Source organism: Macrotis lagotis, chromosome 1, assembly GCF_037893015.1.
Source record: "Macrotis lagotis isolate mMagLag1 chromosome 1, bilby.v1.9.chrom.fasta, whole genome shotgun sequence".
In the NCBI taxonomy this organism is placed as follows: Eukaryota; Metazoa; Chordata; class Mammalia; order Peramelemorphia; family Peramelidae; genus Macrotis; species Macrotis lagotis.
In genome coordinates, this window is record NC_133658.1 from 372,827,154 (window position 1) to 372,832,364 (window position 5,211).

A 5,211-nucleotide genomic window follows, 5' to 3' on the forward strand; every position below is an offset into this window, starting at 1 on the left:
GTCATCTAGCTAAAAGCCTTTTATTTTATAGAGGAGAAAACTGTTTTTGAACCATCAGCTGACACACCCAAGGTCTCAGATTTAGTGAGTGACAGTGCTAGGTTAGGACCTGAACCTAAGTCCTCAGATTCCACATCCAGAACTCTTTTCATTGATCCGCATTGACTGTGTTCCCATGTGTCACATCAAGACTGGAACATATACTGTTGAATCTGTTCTGCATCCCCTCCTTTTCTCTTGAGAGATGATAATCTGCTGTCAATGAAAAATACCCAGAGATAACTAAAGAGGAAATGAGAAATAGTGTCAGTTTATATCAAGACTTAAGGCAGATCTCTATCTCTCAGGTTCCAGAGTTGTTATTATTAGCTGTTTATATTTAGTGTGACTAAGTTTCAAAGATCATAGAATTATTTTCTCATTATTGTTTTGTTCATTTGTTTCAGTCCTGTCCTACTCTATGACCCCATTTGGGATTTTCTTGGCATTAATATTAATACTGGAGTGGTTTGCCATTGCCATCTCTAGCTCAAACTCCAGATGGGGAAACTGAGGCAAAGAGGGTTAAGTGACTTTTTCAGGATCACACAGCTAGTAAGGCCAGATTTGACCTCAGGAAGATATGCCATTTAGCTGCCCCTTGTTTCAAAGGTTACAGAATCATAAAATCTTGCAACTGGAAAGACCTTAGAGCTCATCTAAATAAACTACTCAGTATAGAAATCTCTTCTATACATTCCCAATAAGAGATCCTCTAGCCTCCATTTCAATACTGACAGAGAATTTACTACCTTTACAGGAACTTTATAGCCCTTTCATTGATGAATTGCTTTAATAAGATTTAAAAAAATGTTTTTTTCATTTTTAGATCACAATAATTTCTGGAAATATTTCCTCCCTCTTTCTCCACTGCGAACTCTTTTCTCTGGGAACACCACCACCATCATCATCATCACTATAATTTGGAAAGTTTTGATTGTTATAAAAGTGTTACTTAATTATATAATCAGGAAATCTCAGTGTTGAGAGACCTCAAAGGTTATCTAACCACTTCTCTGATATATTTCTTTTCTACATTTTGTTGCTTGTTGTTTTGCAAGGCAGTGGGGTTAAGTGACTCACCCAAGATCAAATACCTAGATAATTATTAAGTATCTGAGGCTGGATTTGATGCTCCCCCCCATTCCAGGTTCAGTGTTCTAGCCACCGTTCCACCTAGCTGTCCCTCTACAACATTCTTTTTAAGAATATCTATTTACTTTGACATTTATTTTTAAAAATTTTGAGTTCCAAATTTTCTTCTTTCCTCCCACTCCTCCTGCACCCACTGAGAAGGCAAAAAATGTGATATTAATTATGAATTGTAAATTGATTGCACTAATAAATAAATAATTGTGATTGTATTAAATGTAAAACATTTTTATATTATACATATTGTAAAAAAGAAAAATAAAGTGAAAACTATGCTTTCTGTAGAATCCAACAGTCCTTTTTCTTTTAAAAATTTTTTATATTTAATTTTTTTCAAATTACATGTTAAAAAATTTAAAGATTCATTTTAAAAAAATTTGATTTCCAAATTCTTTCCCTCCTTCCCTCCTCTCACTCACTGAAAAGACAAATTATTTGATATAGATTATACATATGTAGGCATACAAAACATTTTTATAATAACCATGTTATAAAAGAAAATACAGAGCAAAAAATCCCCCCCCAAACCTAAACAAGAAAAATAAGTAAAAGAAAGGTTTGCTTTCGTCTGCCTTCAGACTCCATCAGTTCTTTCTCTGGAGATGCATAGCATTTCTCATAAGGTTTTTTTTGGGGGGGGGGATTGTCTTGGATCATTATTTTGATTACAATAGTTCAGTCATTCACAATTAATCTTGGTGCAATATTACAGTACTATGTTGTGCTCTCTTGGTTCTTGCTCACTTCATTTTGCATCAATTCATTTAAGTCTTCCCAGGTTTTTCTGAAAGCATCCTATTGGTCATTTCTTATACAGCACAATAGTATTGCTTCATGATCACACCACAACTTGTTCAGTTATTTCCCAATTGATGATCATTCGCTCAATTTCAAAGTCTTTGCCACAAAAAACCTGCTAAAATATTTTTGTTTATATAGGTTCTTTTCCTTTCTTTTTTTAAAAATTCTCTTTGTGCTATTACTGGTCAAAAGATACTATATTTCCCCATGTACAAGATGCTCCCATGTATGAGATGAACCTTAATTTTGGGGTCCAAAATTTGAAAAAAAACGTATTACATAATGTTATTGAATTCAAGTTTTATCCATCATGAATTTCAAGGACCTTCTGCTCATGGATTTCAAGCATGTTTTGGGCAAGTCTGGTGCATGCACACATGCTTAGTCCATTCTGTTTCATGAACCTGAAGCACAAATTATGTCCTCCTTTGAAATTAGTCACTTCTTGTTCATCAGAAGTTCTTGCCTCGGGGCAGCTAGGTGGCACAGTGGATAAAGCACGGGCCCTGGAGTCAAATTGGGTTCAAACCTGGGTTCAAATTCAGTCTCAGACACTTGATAATTACCTAACTGTGTGACCTTGGGCAAGCCACTTAACCACATTTGCCTTGCAAAAAACCTTAAAAAAAGTTCTTGCCTCCTGCTGAACTATCTTTGTGGACACAGGAATTCCACTTGCCCTTTGCTCTTCAATCCATTTCTTCAATTCTCTCTCTAACTCAGGCCATTTGGCTGACTTGCCTCTCATGGCGTGGTGTTCTCAGTAGGGTTTCTTCTTCCTGTAGCCAGTCTTGGGTTTTCTCAGTTGGAGGAGGACCAAACTTATGTTCTGCAGCATGATTTCCATCTACTTTTGCAAACTGGATCATTTTGAACTTGAACTCAGCACTGTACAAAAATCTTTTCTGAGCCATTTCTGGGAAGAACATGGCAAAATGTAATCTGATATACAGGTAACAAATGTGAAACAATGAGCACAAAAACAACAAGCATGAAAAAGCAGAAAATACAAGAAAAAAAACTACAACTATATAAGATGCTCCTAGCTTTTAGACCACAAATTTTTTAAAAAAGGGTGCATCATATACATGGAGAAATATGATATATCTAGGTTTATAACCCTTTGGATATAATTCCAATTTGTTTTTAAAAATGGTTGCATCAGTTCACAACACCACCAGCAGTGCTTGAGTGTCTCAGTTTTCCCACATCCTCTCCAACATTTGCCATTAACAATCTGATACATGGGGGCAGCTAGGTGGCACAATGGATAGAGCCCCATCTCTGGAGTCAGGAGGACCTGAGTTTAAATCCAGCCTCAGACACATAATACTTAAGTGTGTGACCTTGGGCAAGTCACTTAACCCCATTGTCATGAAAAAAACCCCTGAAAAATCTAAAAAACAGTCTGATACATATATGTAGTATCTCAGAGTTGTTTTACTTTGCATTTAATCAATAATAATTTAGAGGAATAGTGATCTAGAGTATTTTTCATTTGACTATAAATAGCTTTGATTTAATCTGAAAACTGCCTATTTATATCTATTGATCATTTATCAGTTGTGGAATGACTCAGTCTCATCAGTTTGACTCAGCTTTCTACATATTTGAAAAATGAAGAGAAACACGTAAAAATTTCCCACCAGTTTTCTGCTTTCCTTCTAATCTTGGTTGCATTGGTTTTGTTTGTGCAAAACCTTTTAAATTTAATTGTAATCAAAATTATCCATTTTATATGCCACAATGCTCTCTCTGTCTCTATTGTTTGATCATATAGTTTTTCTAATCTGACAGGTGAAATATTCCATACTCCCTTAATTTGTTTATGCTATCAACCTTTATGTCTAAATCATTCTGACTGAATCTTGGTAAATGCTGTGAGATATTATCTGTACTTAGTTTCTGCTAAACTGCCTTCCAGTCTTCCCACAAATTTTTCTCAAATAGTGATTTCCTCTCCCCAAATCTTGAATTTTGGGGTTTATTAAACTTTAGATTATTGTGGTCATTTACTACTATATTCCACTGATTCACCACTCTGTTTCTTAGACAGTAACAAATTGTTTTGATGATTACTGCTTTGTAATACATATGAGATCTGGAGCTAAGCCACTTTTTGAAATTGATTCCCTGGATATTTTTAACTTTTTGTTTTTCCCAGATGAATTTTTCTATGATTATTTCTATGATGATGATGATTATTATTATTATAAAATAATTTTTTAGTAATTTGATCATCATGGCACTGTGTAAGTTAATCAATTTAAATAGAATTGCTATTTTTGTTTTACTACTTTGACCTATCCATGAACAATTAATATTTCTTTAATTTTTTTAAATCTATATTTGCATGAAAAGTGTTTTGTGAATGTGTTCATATAATTCCTGTATTTTTCTTGGCAAGTAGACTCTTAAATATTTTATATTGTCTACAGTTATTTTAAATGGAATTTCTCTTAACTCTTGCTGCTAGGTTTTCTTGGTAATATATAGAAATGCTGATGATTTATGTGGGTTTATTTTATATTCTGCAACTTTGTTAAACTGTTAATTGTTTCAAGTTGTTTTTAGTTTGTCTCTAAGATTCTCTAAGTATATCATCATATCATTTGCAAAAAGTGGTAGTTTTGTTTCCTTATTGCCCATTCTAATTTCTTTGATTTCTTTTTCCTTTATTCTTGCTATATACTACCATTTCTAACACAATATTGAATAATAGTGGTGATAATGTGCACCCCTAGTCTTATTGGGAAGACTTCTAGCTTATCCCCATTACACAATACCCCTACTGATGATGGTTTTAGATAGATACTACTTATTATTTTAGGGAAAGCTACATTGATTTCTGTTCTTTCTAGCAGATTTTTATTTTTAATAGAAATTCTATATTTTGTCAAGTCTTTTCTGTATCTATTGAGATAATCACATGATTTTCACTGGTTTTTAATTGGTATGATCAATTATGCTGATTGTTTCTTTAACATCGAACCAGCCCTGCATTCCTAGTATAAATCTTACCTGATAACCATAAATGATCTTTGTTCCATACTGCTATAATCTCCTTGATAGTATTTTATTTAATTTTTTTGCATTGATATTCATCAGAGAAATTGGTCTAAAGATTTTCCCCTCTGTATTTGCTCTCCCATTTAATTTATAGGATTTCTAATTTAGTGTTTTAATTCATGACTTTTATTTTTTCCTTTTCCTGGGTTT